We start from the raw sequence: 20,030 nt of genomic DNA, 5'->3' as shown, positions 1-20,030 counted from the left end.
TCGCCCTGCAATTCCCTCCTAATGGAGATCCCATCTCGTAGTTTTGGTGCTGACAGGGTTCGCGATTGCGATATTTGGTTCTGCCATGACTCTTGCAGTTTTTGTCTTAGTTACCATCCGCTTTGTGACCTATCGGATGACGTTTTCCCCCTTTCCCTGTATGTGCTGTACAAATCTTCGATATGGTGCCTCTTGAAACACCAAACGCTTCGGCCACTCTTGTTGGGAAGCAGCCATCACATCAGCACCAACAATTTTCGCACATTCATTTAGCTCTGACGTAATGCATTCATAACTAAACAAAACACTGATTTGACCACATCTGGCACTTGCTACATACCGAGCTCCCCGCCTACCTTCTCCCTACGTCCCTTCTCCCCCCTCCCCCCCGAGTCCTTTTGTATTCCCCTCCTCTGCCTTTCCCCACTCCCTGTCGCGTCTGCCCAGCACCCTCCCCCTCTTATGGGTCCTCGTCCTCCATTGGCTCCTTTCTCCCCTTCCCTCCCCCTTCGTTTTTCCTCTCCTTCCCCCCTTTTTTCCCATCATTTGTCCACGTTCCCCCGACCTGCCCTCAGCTGTGGTATTTCATATTTGCCAACATTTTAGTGCAGTGTTCAGTTGAATGTTGAGTGTTGTTTGTCTTCCAAAGTGTTGCGAACAGAAATCATGCTGTCGCTGGGTGTCAATTTTATGTCTCTTGCGAACAGAAACCAGACTGTCACCGTGTTTCATTTAATTGTCTGTCTATTATTTTACCTGTCCGCTTCATATGTATTTTATTAGAATCATCCTCCCTCTGTTTCTACGTTTAAAGTGCCACGTTTCTTCCCGCTACATTACCATTTAAGTCTCAGATTTTATCGCCTGTTTTTATTATCTTCACCTTTTAAAACGAATTCTGCAGGCTGAAGAGCGGTATACTAAGCTGCTGCCAGCCCGCCCCCTTCGGGGGGGGGGGGGGGGGGGGTTGGAGGGACCGAAACTCAATAAAGAAAGAAAAAGAAACGTACCGAGGACATTCCATAGGGGTCGCTTGTAGTCAAATATAACAGCGCCACTTGGCGGCTTGGTTGGCCTCTGCGTCTATGTTCAGGCACACATTTCTCGCGGTGTTTCCATGTTTTTGTCCAGTGTAGGATAAGAATGTGATAAGTTGAAAATGAGTGGCGGACTGGGACTCGAAAGCATTTCTCACACCTCGACTTTCACAGATTACTCCACCAGAGCACGCAACACAAACCGACTCAAGAACTCACCTCCTTGCCTTCTCGTTCAAATTATGCAGAAATTCTCCCACGACACTGCATGATGTGTGTCCGACAAAACTGTTTATGTTTACGTGCTGGGGCGGAATCAACACTGACAGGTTCGTCTTCTGAGTCGGTCTGTGATAACATGGTAGCCGACTGAGCTTGAATGGCAAGGATGAAGATCGATCACCAATTCAGCATACAGTTTTAACTTGTCACATACTGTTAATACCCATGATACTTGGAGGGACAGTTATGTGCAGTTCATATCGCCGATGTTGTCATAAATTAACATCAATCACCCCATTTGTCATACACAGTGACAGCTCCCTGAATTAAACTCCCAGCGCATATTGAGTGTAAACACAGTATGTTACTGTTATCTACTCGTAGATCACATAGGGGAATTAGCGCTGAGACTTAACTGTGCAAGGGCAGAGTTCCGGAATGCTCTTTTCGTTCACCATGAACGACTGTACATTTTTATTGCTACATTTATGTATAAATTAAAGATGGGAAAGGATGAATATCGCGCACAGATGACAAGATCTGATAAAAAGTGAGCTATGTTTGGAAATATACTGCAGCAACCACGACTTGAACAGCAATAAAAGAGCATAAAAAGGAAAACGTTGAAGGCTATAGATAAAATTGTCTGAAAATAATCGTTGATTTAAATGCAAGAATTCATAACAAAACTGCACCTTTTATCATTGGAACACATGCAGATCAAACTCCTATCTACATGAAGATATCCCTAAGTATACTTGAAAAGAACGGAGAAATAGGTCTAGCAAATGTAAAAGTTTGGCCGTATTTCCAGGAAACAAGACACTTTAGATAAGTAGCAGCTGATACTGGTCATTTTTTGCTGGAATCCAAGTTCAAGCTTCCTAGAACATTTTTCAGGAAAAAACGAAGAAGTCAGGCAAATAACACCCAGATTTTAAATGCCAGCTACTAAAACAGCCTGGAATCAAACATTTGTATCAGATGAAAATAAAGAATTATGTCAGAAGCGCAATCGGAGATACAGGGCAGGACTGAAATAAGTGGAAGCAAATTTTAATTGTGACTGCTAAAGAAAGAGTAGGGACATTTAACTACAAAAACCAAATCTTTTGAAATTATGGAATGATGAATGCAAGCAAGCTGCAACCGAAGAAAAAAGAAACTACACCTTATTTAGAAAAACGGGGAAATAGTGAGAGACTTTATACTGTATAAAAAGCAAAGAATGGTAAATTACAGACTTGCTAGACAACTAGAGATAGCTAGGAAGAAACTGTTAAAAGACTAGAATATGATTTAACTGGAGGTAAAAAGTATGGATACAAAATATTAAAAAAGTTGCGTGGTGGGATCAGTGATGAATCAAAAATAGATTGAAGACCAGGAAACGAATGGTTGCAGTACTAAAAGAAGCTAATAGTGAAGAAAGATGAGTCCTGCTACACCAGTATTATGAATGCTGGAGAACAAATTGCAGTCTCAGTGAGAGACTTGGAAAGTAATTTAAAGGAGGCCGGGAACAAGAAAGCTACAATTATAGATGGAATAAATCGGAAGCTTGTAAAATATTCCAGTATTAAATGGAAAAAGTTTTTGCAGATGCTGAATAATATTCGGAGCTTTGGAAAAAGTCCATAGTAATGGAAGATAGCAAGAATTATAAGTCCATACAAGAAAGGAGATAGAAAAGAATGCCCAAATTACACGGATGCAGCAAATTTAAACTCTGGTTGTAAAGTTTATTCGTTTTTCGTATTTATTAAAGAAACGGAAATTCTAGCCAACAGCAGTAACAATTTTACGACAGGAGCAATGAGACTTTCGTAAGGGCTGACGCAACATTTGTTTTGAAACAACTGATTGAAAGAGAACAGGTTTCGACAAGCCACTATTTATGCTCTTCCTAGACTATAAGAAGGCCTACAGTGAAGATGGCATGATAAAATTATGGGAAATGCTCACTGACTATGATCTCCATTCGTGGCATGTAGCATTAATGTGCATTCGTTGAAGCAATTAAACCACTATACGATTATTTTTTTCGGCGACCACAAGCAGTCAGTGAAAGAGTTTTAAAGGAAATGTGTTCAAACTGAACAACGTTGTTTAACAAACCCATCACATAGTTATACCCTTCAAATAAGGTAATGTCAATGAAAGGGAAACACAAGATAAGAGCGAAATCAGTGATAAACAATAAAATATTATAACAGGCAAATTCGTTTAAATATCTCGATCAGTGATGTCAATACACGAAACTAAATCAGACGTGGTTCACAATATACGTAAATGTAACGCTATAAATGGTTATACAAGGGGGTACATTAGTAGATCTATTGGGAAAAAGATAACGGTAAGACTACACTAGCTACACCTTCTCTTATATTTGACACTGAAAACTGGATCCCGAAATCTGCGAGGGTAAAAGTAAGGTCTCCTATTTTTTCATAAGTACAGAATTCTGTTTGTGTAGCAGTTGGTCACACTGTTATGAAGAGTGCTTCACGCGCTGTGTGTAAACGTGCGCACGCCGCGCTCAGGCGCTCAGTCTTGGCTTGGTAGCCGTTGGATGTTACCGTCAAGTGCGAAATGCGCTCAGTTATTCACTTTTTTAACACAAAGGGCACTGCGCCGATTGAAATCCATCACCAATTGACGGAAGTGTATGGTGAGTCGTGCATGGATGTCAAAAATGTTCGTAAGAGTTTGCAGCTGGTCGGACCGAAATTCACGAAGAACAAAGAAGTGGCAGACCGTCAGTTTCTGAGGAGACAGTGTTGAAGGTTGAGCAAAGCATGCGTTAAGATCAGCGGATCGCCCTGGATGATCTCTGTACGTTGGTTCCTCAGGTTTCCCGAAGAACCGCTCACAGAATTTTAACGGAAACATTGAACTACCGGAAGGTGTGCGCAAGATGGGTGCCACGCATGCTGCCTTAGGACCACATGCGGAAACGAGCTGATGCTTCCCGCGCGTTTCTTCACCGCCTTGCACCCGAGCAGGACAATTTTCTGGACTTAATTGTCACGAGTGACGAAATCTGAGCATACCACTTCATAACTACGACCAAGCAACAATCACGCAAGTGGCGGCATCCTTCTTCGCCAAAGCCACGGAAATTCAAACAAACACAGTCTGCCAGTAAAGTTATGACAACCGTTTTTTGGGATCGGAATGGGGTATTGTTGGTCGACTTTATGCCCACTGGGACCACAATTAACGTTGACAGGTACTGTGAGACTCTGAAAAATCTCAAACGGGCAATTCAGAACCGGAGAAGAGGAATGTTTAGCAAGGGCGTACACATTCTCCATGACAACGCTCGCCCACACATCGCTCGGCAAACCGATGACCTCCTGCAACAGTTTCAATGGAACATAATCACCTACCCACCCTATTGTCCTGACTTGGCACCCAGTTCACAATTTTCTGAACAGTATGTCGGCGAGCTGATATGACATGGGCATACAAAAACTGCCACAGCGTCTACAAAAGTGCATAGACAGAAATGGTGACTATGTCGAAAAATAGTTAAATGTTCAAGTTTTAAATTGATGTAAACCATTGTAGAAATAAACAGGTCTATGTACTTATAAGAAAGTAGGAGACCTTACTTTCGGGATTACCCTCGTATTCTTGGAATAATGCTAAGAACAGAGTGCGGAGTGAAGATATAAGACAACACCTAGACGTAAAATTAACGACGACAGAAGAAATTAGACGCTACCAAAAGAAGTGGTATGACCACATCAAAAGGATGCCACCTGAGCGCCTGCCGTGGCAAGCACTGCATTTCAACCAAGCTGGAAAATGGGATATAGGAAGGCTAATGAAGAGATGGAGACAACGGTTTTCTTTTTAATTCCTTTGGTTTCGGAACGGGCCAATAACCATTCCTTGAAATGGAAGAAGAAGAAGAAGGACAGATCCTATCAAAGAAAAATGGTTCGTCAATATTTGGGAGTTACCTCAATTTCACCAAAACAAGAAAACGTTTTTCAGCTTGCGAGGTGCTGAGTACTGCATCAATTCAAATATGTGTGAGCATATGCCGAAGAGGTATCCATCTCACGGCATGATGGAACATCTGACTGGATAGAAATGAAGAGTCAATTTCCCTAATTTGTTCAACTCTCCTTATATATTATGGTTAGTTTCAAAGGACAATAGGCGAAATTCTCAAATGATCTTCGGCCATTGCTCATTCACAGCCTTACAGACTTCCATACGTTGTGATGTACACCTGCATCCAAGTCTGTCTAGCCTAAATCCTAACTTTGATTCTTAACTTGCGCTAGTGGGTCGTTTAAGTCATATCTTCTTAGGAGGAAGCGATTAAAGAAACCCTTTGTTCGTCTTCGTTCTCAGTTTCTTAACAGTCACTACGACAGCCTCATTCAAGGTCTTTTCTCCTACCATTTATGTGCCTGCCTGTTCTAGTTCCTCGCGGCATATCTCTTATTAAAACTTTTTGAGTAATCCCACCACGTCATTGCTTCTTCTGTTGTCTCCTTCTCGCATTTCTATGACGAAACAGTTTTCTGCGGACCAAACAACGGCCAAAGAGGAATTTCAATTGTGGCGGTTATTGTGTATCAACAACATGGACAAATGCAATGAATATGGATGATACGATTTTTTTTTTTTTTTTTTTTAGCAGTTGCATTGATTTGATTTTGTAAATGATACTGACAATTTATACACATGTATAATGCATTATTCATACTACAACTTCTCCCAGATAATTATTTTGTTCATATTGCACAAGAATTCCACCTGACGTACTGTAATAATGTTGACTGTAAGCTGTGTTCATATCACTAAAATTACAGATCGTACATCAGAGCTTTTATAATTTTGTCTTCGATGGATTTAATTATTCTTAGCAAATGGATCATGAAGAGGAACCACAGAATACCACCCGCACACAACACTGACGTATGCTACCAGAAATATTTTTCTCCATGATTTGTGCGTAGTTTTTAATTTTGGCCTCATACATCAGCAATGAAATCTTGTTCAACAATAAATACCATCAGCACTGTTCTTAGAAAATGCAGTCTGATTCGATTAATTTTTTTTCTTTTATAAATAGAGTTCGGTACCACCAGTACACATTTATTTCTTACACATCGGAATATTGTTTGCAGTAAAAGTAATTTAAATTTGCCGCTGTGATAAAAGTTAAGATTGTGGCCAACAAAAAACAGAGGATTTCTTTTTTAATTAAGATTTTCCTTTTCTCAATAAATAATTAATCATTTAAATTGATGCCACCAATAAAAAAATTATTAAATTGTTTTGCAAATTAGTTTAAGACAAACCCATACTATTTTCAACTAGAAGTACAGACGAAGTTGCTATATAATCGCGACTAACAATAGCTGCGCTTCTTGCAGCTATGATAAAACAATTAATACAAAATTATAATTAAAAGAGGAAGTGAATTTTCAGTAATTAATCATAAATAGTTTTAACGCGTTTGGCTCTGTTTGTTTTTACGAGCAAATGAACATAAAAGTACAATAATTTTACATTAAATGTTTTTCATTCAACAGACCTCAGATCTATTCGCGTCTTGCGTCGGCGGCGTACATCAGAAGAAGACGACAAAAGGGTACAAAAGAAAAGAAAAGAATGACATAGATTAACAAAGAATGTGAAACAAATATTGTCTCTGTTTTACATAATTATCATCTTTTTAAGAAATAATTACATAATTGAATGAATATTATTGAGTTACGTAATTTTCACCACGTTCATATTCCACTCGTAATAAAAAAATGTATATATCGTGGATGTTATACAATCCACATGTAAACATTCATATTCAGGTTTCCGCGTTTTTCCTTGAGGCCAGGATGGGTCCACTGAAGAAAATGAAAGGCCGATTTCCCTCCCCAAATTAGGCTAATCTCAGCTCATACTCGACATCAGCTGGACACAAATCCCAATATTAACCCGATCTTACTCTTTTGGTACTGTGCGGGTTTGGGTGTGGCACTGGGCTCTGTCAAACAGTGTTCCTAATATTAGAAGGAAACTATTTTTCCTTTCCAAATTTATTTGCTGACTACCTAAACCGTTGCTGAGATTGGTTAGTGTAGACGTTATGATAGGGACGAATTCGGAAGTAATGTGATTAGAATCACAGTCCTGCCTCTTCTTTTTAGGTTTTTTGTGGTTCTTCGAACCTGTGAAGGCAGATACTCGGATGAAGAATGGAGGAATGCTTCCACTGAGTGAAATATATGGTGTGTTCTGCGGGGGCAGGAAGGCCTGAATGTATTTTAGTCAGGCTAGGTAAACATGGAATCTGATCAGTTGCTTTTTAAAGTGCTACTTTACGATATTTATCTGGTCCTTAAGCAGCTGTTTATCCGATTTAATGCTCTACTTACCTGACAATTTTCCTATTACATTTGAAAATGGCTCTGAGCACTATGGGACTCAACAACTTAGGTCATAAGTCCCCTAGAACTTAGAACTACTTAAACATAACTAACCTAAGGACATCACACACACCCATGCCCGAGGCAGGATTCGAACCTGCGACCGTAGCAGTCGCGCGGTTCCGGACTGAGCGCCTAGAACCGCGAGACCACCGTGGCCGGCATTACATTTGAAGATCTCTGCTTTTATATTAATGTCCTTATCTGTTGTGCTTGCTAGCGATACTATTGCTTAAGATTGTGTGCAAATGTTGAACGGTTTTGGCATTTTACTATGCCCCGATATATTCTTTAAATGGGAATCATTCAATAAATAATAATGTCCCACAACTCAGTACGTATTTATTCTTAAGAGTTAGATTTTGGTTGCAAAACGATCAATATTTCTTTTACATGTGCTACTTTTCTGCGTAGCTTCCATCAACTACTACGGCCTTCCACTATCATTGTGAAATGATGTATTCCCCGTCACTAAAAGGTCTTGCCCTATGGTCGTAGCCATATTTTCACTGCATGAATTGCGCTCTCACTATCTTTTAAGTCTGTCCCAAGTAGTGTGGGTTAAAGTAGCCCAAACAGACGAAGTGCGAGGCCCCAGGTCTGAGTTACAGGGTGGGTGAGGCATGATGTCCAGTCCAGTTTGGCGATTTGTTCCCGGGTTCTGAGACTTGTGTGGGTGTAAATTGACGTGTGAATTAAGATTTCATTTCGGAAAGGTTCCTCAGTTCATTCACATATGTCTCTGAATTAACGATAACCCATGCATGAGAATGACATCATCACTGTTCCGAAATGCTATCAACATGACGTTGTCAGCAGAATGAGCTGCCTTTAACATCTTCTTTTTCAGTGATTTAGGGTGATACCACTCCAGTGGCTAAGTTTTTATTTCTGTCTCAAAGTAGCGCTCCCAGATTTCGTCACCTGTAACGATCCGTGACACAAAGGCCTCTCCACTTGAAACATCCCCTTGGAAAAATTTTATAAATGACAGTGCTGGAAAACCTCCACGTTATTTGATTTTCAAACAGCTGAGAGAAACTGACCGTATTCAGACATTTCTCTCTTTACTTATTCTGATCATCACTAAACTGACACACAATATTTTTTTAGCGCAACGCATTCTGACTTTCAATAGTCCCTACAAAAGAATGGCCATGACTAACAATAACCTTTACCTTTCATGAACCACTTACCTCACAAACATCTTCGTTACTCGAACTACTGCAATACAGTGAGCGCCAATACTGCCAGCTAAATAAAAGATTCGAACTACTGAAGGCACTAACTATATATATATAAGTTCAAGATATCCAATATTACAAATTTACTCTTTCTGATGGACACACGTCCAGATCATCCCCTCTCAAAATTCTGCCATCTCTCTCCCCACATCCACCACTGCTGGCGGCTCACCTCCAACTGCGCAACGCTACGCGCTGTTCACATCCAACTGCCCAACACTGCAATAGCAAATATTCCAACAATGCACCGAGCGAGGTGGCGCAGTGGTTAGCACACTGGACTCGCATTCGGGAGGACGACGGTTCAATCCCGTCTCCGGCCATCCTGATTTAGGTTTTCCGTGATTTCCCTAAATCGCTACAGGCAAATGCCGGGATGGTTCCTTTGAAAGGGCACGGCCGATTTCCTTCCCCATCCTTTCCTCACCCGAGCTTGCGCTCCGTCTCTAATGACCTCGTTGTCGACGGGACGTTAAACACTAATCTCCTCCTCCTCCTCCAACAATGCAAACCAGCCACAGACTGCACACAGCACAGTCAGTGATTTTCATACAGAGCGCTACGTGGCGTTACCAACATAAAAACCTAAACAGCCTGCTTACACACTGGTTTCTACCTGCTCCAGCAGCTCAGAAGAGATGGCTTTTTGAATATTGTAGCCTGTTGTGAGCATTCGTGGGACGAATCTTGATCACAACTACAGAGCTAATAGGCAAGTTGTGATGCACGGGTAAGTACGAATAATGGCATACGTGCGATTTACCATGTCGAGAGCAGTGACTGTGACAGGACTTCCCGAACGTATCCGATCATGGAGCTCAGCTTCAGCAATTCCTGACGCATTAACTCCCTTTATCCATTACCCAATAGTACTCCTATAACTTCCATTATTGCACACACAGACACACACACACACACACACACACACACACACACACACACACACACACACATGAATGTGAACCACGGTTTCTTTTTCCGCAGCCAAGAAAATTCAATTATTATAGGCTCCTTTAATTGGACTCTTGGATAGATGCATTTTTTGATGGTTTACTAACGATCTGCCATTTATCGGAATTGTTCGAATCTTCGCACACGTAAGGAAAAAGCATCAAATTTGAGGCACCTACAAGAACGTTTTTCTGTTTAATTTGTATCAATGGCTGTAATAAAAGTGGAGCACTACTGATATCTTATGCCAAAGGTTTTCTTGGTCATCTATATGAACACTGAATCACAGTCTCTGCTGTTGACAGATGTTTCTGTACAATTCTGTAAAGTGCTTTTGGATCGAATTATCTGTTTTGCGTGAGTTTATGCCTCCGGTTTTAAAATGTTGCGTATTTGCTATGAGGTATTTATTGTGATATGTCATTTTGTGCCGTTTTTAGTGATTTTGCTGCTTTTAACAATACAGATAAACATGAAATTCTATATAAAAATGGAAATTTCGTGACATTCAGTGACTCATAATCTGCCCGGCCAAACCCACGAAGAGCAGAAACTTGAAATTTGGAGAGGCTTATGATCTTACATTGCAGGTATCGTTTAAGTAGCGCTTTTTCGAAGTTCCATTCCTAAAAGGGTGAAATAAGGGATGAAAGGTTCTTTGCAAATATGTCGCTACTAAGGCAAATTTAAACCTAGAACTACAAAAATTGATATTTGGTTTCTCGTTCAGAAACCAAAAAATATCTGTTTTAGCAGTTTGGAAATTCAAACCATAAGGGAGTGAAATAGTGGATGAATTTTTTTAAAAAATAATTCATTGTTCAAGAAGTACAAAAACGTTTTCAAAATCATATCTTTGAAAATAGGAACAAATAAGAAAAATACATGTTTCAGTGTTTGTGGAAATTAATCATTCAAAGGGGTGAGATGAAGGATGAAAAATTTTATGAAAAAATTTAATTACAAAAGCTTTTGTAAAAGTAAATCTGCGAAAATGTATATTTTGCTTCTCGGTTCGAAATAACAAACTTACTTGTTTCAGTGTTTCTGAAATTGCAACGCTGAGGGGGTGAAATAGGAGATGAAAATTTTTATGAAAATATTTCGTTGAATTGAAGCATTATCAGACCTAAATCTATGACAACTGGTATTTGATTCCCGGTTAGAAACAACAAGTATATTTTAGGGGATGAAAGTTTCTATGGAAATATTACCACAGGAACCCAGAAGACAAGATTAACAGAAGCCTCCGACTCCAACTACCTGAATTTTGGTGAAAAGTACATTCAAAAAAGACCATCTTAATGAAACGCTCTGTATTAGCTCGAAAAGCTTAGAACGTGTTGCAGTTTGTACATTAAATCAAAGAAGGTTGTTTTACAGTTGCCAACACAAATCGGATTTGTCAGAATTGCATAGAAAAAGAAACGGTTCTCAATTACATTAATTTTTCAGTATTTCTAATGTAAGTTTATAAAATTATTTTTGTTGTATTTATTTATTTATTTATTGTTCTGTGGGACCAAATTAACGAGAAGTCTCCATGGTCATGGATCGAGTCAATACATGAAATTATAACACGATATTAGAAACAGATAAAATGAAATATAAAAAAACATATTCATGTGACAAGTCGTAAGTTTAAATAAAGAAAATCAACAATGTAACACTGGAATTTGCTTAATTTTTTATCTCTTCCAGGAGCTCCTCGACAGAGTAGAAGGAGTGAGGCATGAGAAAATCCATCAGTTTAGACTTAAAAGAGTTTGGGCTACTGCTAAGATTGTTGAGTTCTTGTGGTAGCTTATTAAAATGGATGCAGCAGAATACTGCACTCCTTTCTGTACAAGAATCAAGGGAGTGCATTCCACATGCAGATTGGATTTCTGCCGTGTATTAACTGAGTGAAAGCTGCTAACTCTTGGGAATAGGCTAATATTGCTAACACCAAACGACATTAAAGAAAATATATACTGTGAGGGCAATGTCAGAATTCCCAGACTATTGAATAGGGGTCGACAAGAGGTTCTCGAACTTACACCACATATAGCTCGAACAGCCCGTTTTTGAGCCAAAAATACCCTTTTTGAATCAGAAGAATTACCCCAAAAAATAATACCATACGACATAAGCGTATGAAAATATGCGAAGTAGACTACTTTTCGTGTTGAAGTGTCACTTATTTCAGACATCTTTCTAATGGTAAATAAAGCAGCATTTAGTTTATGAACAAGATCCTGGAATGGGCTTTCCACAACAGCTTACTATCTATCCAAACACCTAGGAACTTGAACTGTTCTGTCTCGCTTATAATATGCCCATTCTGTCTGATCAAAATATCGGTTCTTGTTGAATTGTGAGTTAGAAACTCTAAAAACTGAGTCTTACTGTGATTTAGCATCAAAGTCACGAACTTATTTCATGGACTACATTATTTGTTACTGTTTCAATATTACACACAAGATCCTTCACTATCAAGCTGGTGTCATCAGCAAACAGAAATATTTTTGAATCACCTGTAATACTAGAAGGCATATCATTTATATAAATAAGAAACAGCAGTGGCCCCAGCACCGACCCTTGGGGAACGCCCCACTTAACAGTGCCCCATTGGGACTGAACATCACTACCACTCTCAATATTGCGGATAATTACCTTCTGCTTTCTGTTCTTAAAGTAAGAGGCGAACCAATTGTAAGCTACTCCCCTTACTCCATAATGGTCCAACTTCTGCAGTAATATTTTGTGGTCAACACAGTCAAAAGCCTTCGTTAAATCAAAGAAAACACGTAGCGTTCGCAACCTTTTATTTAATCCGTCCAAAACCTCACAGAGAGAAGAGAATATAGCATTTTCAGTTGTTAAACCATTTCTAAAAGCAACTGAACATTTGACAGCAAATTATGTGAATTTAAATGCTCCAGTAACCTTGTATATACAACCTTCTCGATAACTTTAGCAAACACCGATGGCATAGAAATAGGTCTAAAATTGTCAACATTATCAATGTCTCCCCTTTTATAAAGTGGCTTCACTACCGAGTACTTTAATCGGTCAGGAAACCGACCACTCCTAAAGAAAAAGTTACAGATATGGCTAAGTACTGGGCTAACATACCTAGAGCAATACTTCAGTATTCTGCTAGATACCCCGTCGTATCCATGAGAGTTCTTGGTCTTTACTGATTTAATCATTAACTCAATCTCCCTCTTGTCAGTATCATGGAGGAGCATTTCAGGTAACATTCTCGGAACACTTTTTTCTAAGAGCGCTATATGATTCCCTGTTGGGACTAGGTTTCTATTTAGTTCATCTGCTATATTCAGAAAGTGATTATTAAACAGTGTACATATATGCGACTTATCAGTAACACAGACATTCCCACTACGCACTGATTCTATATCCTCGATCTGTCTCTGCAGACCAGCCACTTCCTTTACGACTGACCATATAGTTTTAATTTTATCCTGAGACTTAGCTATTCTATCTGCATACCACATACTTTTTGCCTTCCTAATAACATTTTTAAGCACCTTACAATACTGTTCGTAATGGGCTGCTGCATTTAGATTTTGACTGTTTCTAACGTTTTGATATAATTGCCACTTTGTTCTACAAGATATTCTTATCCCCCTAGTCAGCCACCCAGGCTGCCTGTCTGTGCTAGTACCCTGTTTTGAACGTTCTAACGGAAAGTAACTTTCAAAGAGCATGAGAAAAGTCTTGAGAAAAGCATTATATTTATCGTCTACTGTATCAGCGCTATAAACATCTTGCCACTCTTGTTCCTTGATAAGGTTTACAAAGGTCTCTACAGCAACTGGAACAGCTTTCCTAAACAGCTGATGACTATATTTAACACGTGTTGCAGCACAAAAACCTTTTAGAGTTAAAATTTGTGCATCATGATCCGAAAGGCCATTCACCTTTTTGCTAACAGAATGCCCTTCTAGTAATGAGGAATGAACAAAAATGTTGTCTATGGTTGTTCTACTGTTCCCTTGCACTCTCGTTGGAAAGAACACGGTTTGCATAAGATTATATGAATTAAAGAAGTCTACCAGCATCCTCTTCCTTGCACAATCACTTATACAATTAACATTGAAGTCACCGCATATAACTAACTTTTTGTATTTCCTATAAAGTGAACCAAGAACCTCCTCTAGCTTTAGCAAAAATGTTGTGAAATCGGAGTCTGGGGATCTATAAATAACAACAGTTAGAAGTTTAGCTCCGTTAAATTTCACCACACCTGCACAACATTCAAACACCTTTTCAGTGCAGTACTTTGAAACATCAATTGACTCAAATGGGATGCCGTTTTTCACATACATGGCTACTCCCCCACACCGCAAAGAGCTCCTCGAAAAGCTGCCAGCCAACCTGTATCCTGGTGAAGGAAGCCTCTGAATTATCTCCTTATTTAAGAAGTGTTCAGATATACCAATAATATCAGAGTCAACATCTATAAGCAATTCACTAACTTTATCTCTAATACCTTGTATATTTTGATGAAATATACTAATTCCCTCATTACTCGGATACCTAAGCTTTGTCAAAAGTGGTTCCTTTGTTAGAGAGACTTCCCTTAAGCAGGAATACCTATCAGCTGACTTCAATCTAAAAAAGGTGCAGCTCTAACACCCACTACTGCAGGAATTACTGAGCAACACGAGCGAAGCAGTGAACGCTAAGCTAGCAATTAATATACATATTTTGCGTATATAATAGACTGTTTTAGGAGTTTTATTTGTTTCCTGTTTGAGTTGAACCAAAAATCTTCTAAACAGTTATTAGTCTGTCAAATGTAATTAGCGGGTGATGTGAACTTTTTTATTCAGACACGCAAGCCAGACCCTTCATGCCTGTTGTTTCAGTATTTACATAATACTGAATGATCTCTCTCCTGTGAGTGACTTTTCCCCTCATAAAAAGAAGTTATTAGTACAACAGATCCCCTCTTTGATATTCACTTTACTTGAACTGTATATTCTAATCATAGAAGTGGAGGAGGAAATTAGTGTTTTACGTCCCATCAACAACGAGGTCATTGGAGACGGAGCACAAGCTCGGATTAGGGAAGAATGGAAAAGGAAATCGGCCGTGCCCTTTCAAATAATCATCCCCGCATTTGCCTAAAGCGATTTAAGGGAATCACGGAAAACCTAAATCAGGATGGCCGGATGCGGGTTTGAACCTTCGTCCTTCCGAATGCCAGTCCAGCGTGGTAACCGCTCCGCACCTTGCTCAATATATATCAATAGATAATAACAGGTTATATTTTAATACGGCTCCTACCAAACGGCTTGCTATAGCTTAAGATGTAACAATCTATTTACCGGAAATCAGTCCAGTTGTATGCTTTTTATAAATTAATAATAGGTTTATTCACAACAGTCAACATTTAACATAGCCACTATTCCTCCAATCCACTTATCAAACAAACACTGGGCCATCCACAGCCCAAAATGACAGTTCCAAAGACATACACCCAGTATTCAGATGGAAAAATCCGTATAACATTCGAAATGTGATGTCGATAAGTAGCACTCAGAATGGAGCTCTACCCACAAACTCGGATAAAATTCTATTAGTGAGCAGTCATCTTGTAACGTATTTTGCAAAACTTCCACAGACTCATCCGAAAAATTTCAATGCAGACAGAACAGTCAACAAGAAGTCGTAATAAAGTAACTGCTATAGGGACATAAACAGACTAAAATGGAATCAAATGTTTTTTCGAGCGTATTTGCAACGTGTGTTGTATTAATGAGAAATAAATAAAAATAGTACCAAATATTATTCAATATTCGCACGAAAACACATTTTTGTATGATATAATACGATTGCGTTATTAGAAATGTTCCGTGCTTATTTGAATTTTCCTTGACTGTCGGACTCCACTTACACTCCAATTGTAGTCGCAGGCAGCAGACTCCGAGAACACCGGCGCTTGTCCTTGTATGGTTTTCACTTCACTTCAGTGAATAAAAAATACTTGATACTGTTGTTCAATATACTATTATTCATGCACACATATGATACATAGAACTCGTAATACTTCATATATAAAATCGCACGTCTTCATCGTCCTTCTACTTACGAGAGAGTGCGTAAAAAAAAAAATTTAAAAGAAAATGTCTGCACCTTACCGCGCATCGCGCATCCATAATTAAATTCTTTGTTAATGCTTAAGGTCGATCGGTGTTTCAATTTTTTGTTTTTTAATGAATCTTAATTTTACGATACCCTGATGTGTTTCACCATTTACTGACACAAACGTCGAATTTGTTTATAACTTCCTATTGCAGCGTAATTCTACGTATCCAGGGAGTTTATAAGTTAGTTAACAAGAGCAAGCTCTGATTGTGAAAAGAGCAAGTAACTTACAGACATGTTTGATACAGCACTGACTGCAGTATATCTTCAAGTCTTATTCCCTTCTAACATTGTTAGTTCCCAGCGTCCCCTGTAGGTGGCATTACGAATGAGCTGTTCCAACAGTCATCATGTAGTTGCATAACGGTGCAGAGTTTGCGTGTTGTTGTTTATGATTTCATGAACCCGAATCCGCTACTACAGTTCAGAGACAATTCAGGACTAAATATTGCAAGCCACCACCTCAAAGACAATCTGTCATTAACTGGTACAGTAGTTTAACCGACACTGGCTGTGTATCTCACAGGACGCTGGGTCAGGATTGGCCAGCAGTCTCTGACGCAGCAATTGAACAAGTTTGTCAGGCTTTTATTCGTAGGCTGAGTAAATCAACGAGACGTGCCAGCTTAGAATTGATTATGGCTAGTGTTAAAGTGTAGAAGGTTTAATAGAAACGCCTGTCATTCAAACCCTACAAGCTGGAACTGTGGCAAACCTTTAGAGAAAGTGACAAAGAAAAACTAGATAAGTTTTGTGTAGAATTTTTTAACAAAATACAGACTGAAGAAGATTTTCTTAATAAAATTGTATCCAATGACGAAACCAACTTCCATATCTGTGGTAAAGTGAATCGGCGTAATGTTGGGATATGTGGTGAGCAGAACAACGTCAGGTAATCGAACATGTACTGGACTCGCATAAGGCAATTTTTTTTTACACTGTAGCTGTAACGCGATTGACGGTTGTTTGTTTTTTCCAGAATCAGCTGTAGCTGGAATATCGTAACTGGACATTCTTTAAAGTATCTAGTGCCTCAATCACAACAAGATATGGAGATAGAACTTATTTTCCATCAAGATGACGCGCTACCACATTATCATCGTGAAGTTGCAGTGTATCTCCGTAGGAATGTGCTGACTTGGATTTGACGTGTTGGAACAATACTCTGACCTGACTACCAGGATAAGCTGATACAATCACATTGGACTTCTGTGTATGGGGTTACATTAAAGACAGAGTATTTGTTCCTCCGCTTCCGGGAAACGTTCACGAGCTGCGACAGCGGATAACACAAGCAGTTGTCACTATACATCAAGACTTGTTTCATACGATTAGGCAGGAAACTGGTTATAGATGGGACATTTATCGTTTTACAAAAGGTACTCACACTGAACGTTTGTAAATAAATCCCACAGATATACAGCATTCAGCGCTGGAGCAAACATTTCTGTATGTTATTTACCTTTTCACAGTTAACGTATGCTTATGTGTAGCTAACTTATAAACGCCTTGCACCACTAAACAAGAAGAAACTGTTGCAGGCATGTTAAGCCACAGGAAACCACACATAACTGTTTAAAGTCTCCCATAACTGAAAACGCAGACCACTCGGTACTCGGTGGCAGTTCTGATATTTGCAGCTGCAAATGACAAATGCAGAATACGAAGAATTTACAATTTAAGGTGATATGGTTCGTAAATGGAAGTAGCAGAGGGGAAAAAAACAAAAGAAAAACAACTGAAAACTGTCGCTGTTCTCTTGGTCGCTGTCGTTGTCCATTACAAAACAAAAAAAGTGGATTTCATCAGACTTGTGATTGGTTTGATCAACCCGACAAGTCTTCCTCTCCTGCGTCAACGTCTTCAATTATTTGTTTGATACATCCCAAGCCTTTACACTTTACACTACCCTCTACTACCTTGGAAGTTACTCCGTTGTCTTACACCACGGCCTGCCATCCTGTCATTTCTACATGCAAATGTTTTCCACACATTTCTGTCCTCGCCGATTCTGCTAAGGATGTCCACATCTCTTATCTTATGATGCCCACCTAATTTTTCGCATCCTTGTACAGCGTTATACCTCAATCGCTTCTGTTCCCTTCTTCTCCGGTTCCCCCACAGTCAATGATTCACTTTCATACAGTTCTACGCTCTAGACGTATATTCTCAAAAATTTATTTCTCAAATTAAGGTGATGTTTGACACCAACAGACTTCTTTTGAATAGAGATGCCCTCTCGTACTAGTTTGCTTTATATGTCCTCGCTTCATCAGTGCGTGTTATTTTGCTTCCAGGGTAGCAGAATTCCGTCACTTGTGCTACTTTGTGGCCATCAATTTTTGTACTTAGCTTCCCACTAATATTATTTCTGGTACTGCTCATAACTTCCGTCTTTCTTCGCTTCACTGTCAGTGGTGCGATTCTCTCGAAGGACGACCGATATGTAGTCTTCATCTCATCTCTCTACCCAATAACAGTAATTGTTTTTGGAAATAAATAGTACAGCTGGAAGATGTGGCATTAATCACACGATTATCACAAAGGCTAGCGTCATATGTTTAGCCCCGTTATTCTGCAAAATTAAGGAAGAGAGGAAGCAAGGATTTAACGTCTGGACGAGAACGATAGTGTTAGAGACAGCGTACGAAAAGAAGAAATGGCTAAGAAACTCAATCGTGGCCTTGCCAAACGAAACACACCCGCGATTTAAGGAAACTGAGGAAATCTTCCCTCCTCAATGCGAGTCCAGTGGAGCATCCCGTTCAGTTCATGTAATACTAGTATGTTTTTGAGATGTCTTCTGGTCTTCTGTGAATCAGATATTTCGTTGCGATGTTCCGGTATAATAAACTCTCGGATCTAGTTGCATAGCTTTTGGGTCATCAGTTATAGGTTTCCACGATTATATCAGTCCAAGATTCAAAAGCACTATCGCATTGATCCTTCTGCCGTTTGTGAATAATTCAGCATATCGTCTTAGTGATGATCAAATTGTCATGTACAAAGCGTAGGATGCGATAACGAAGGGACACAGGTCCTGCGTCATTAGGGAACGCTATTGGATTAGATTGATGACCATTTTACTCTCACCTCTCACAGCATTCAACGCCATGTCGGCGATTTCATTGCTTTTTCCCAAAATATTGCTTGTAAATCCAGCCTCTATTTTTCCTAATTTACAACAGACCACCCCACTATCACCCTCGATTCTTTAAAAAATCTAGTTTCCATGTAAGAAACAGCTTCACACTTACTTTCAAAATGAGTTAATGTGTTAAATATTTGCTGTTAAGCATTTAAAAACTTTACAGCTATAGACGTAAATACTATTTTTTCACGCACCTCAAAGCTTATGACATCATATCTCTTGATTTATCTGTCCCAGAATGATTTAATTTTGAAAGTGCATTCAGTGGTAATTGTAGACTGTGAGAAAAATATTTTGCGAATAGCGTTAGTTGGTAGTAAAGAAGTAATTAGCTAAAACGTTGCGTCTGGTGGTGAAATTTTACGGCGTGAACAGCGAGAATGTAGCAAGCGACAAATTTTTTACGTTCATTACTTTGTGGGGCGACGGCTGACAACAATTGAAAGGTTGCAAAATGTTTGAAATTGTCTGCCATGTTCGCTGGAAGTCGCAAGTCCTCTCACTCTCAGATGCTATATAAATGTACAGTGAGTAAATTTGCGCGCCATGAGTTTTGCTGCCACAAAATATACAGAAAGTTTCTAATTTCAGTGTTTCACCTATAGTGTTAAACATTTAACGTAACATTATAGTTCTTAAGAGGACACGCCCCTCAACGGGCAGCATTTTTAGCATTCTCTTCAACCTCATAGTGCAACTGATCTACACTACTGACCATTAAAATTGCTACACCACGAAGATGACGTGCTACAGACGCGAGATTTAACCGACAGGAAGAAGATGCTGTGATATGCAGTTGATTAGCTTTTCA

The sequence above is a fragment of the Schistocerca americana genome, chromosome 7 (assembly GCF_021461395.2).
Source record: "Schistocerca americana isolate TAMUIC-IGC-003095 chromosome 7, iqSchAmer2.1, whole genome shotgun sequence".
NCBI lineage: Eukaryota > Metazoa > Arthropoda > Insecta > Orthoptera > Acrididae > Schistocerca > Schistocerca americana.
The sequence above is the reverse complement of the archived record's forward strand: the minus strand, read 5'-3'. Positions refer to the sequence as shown.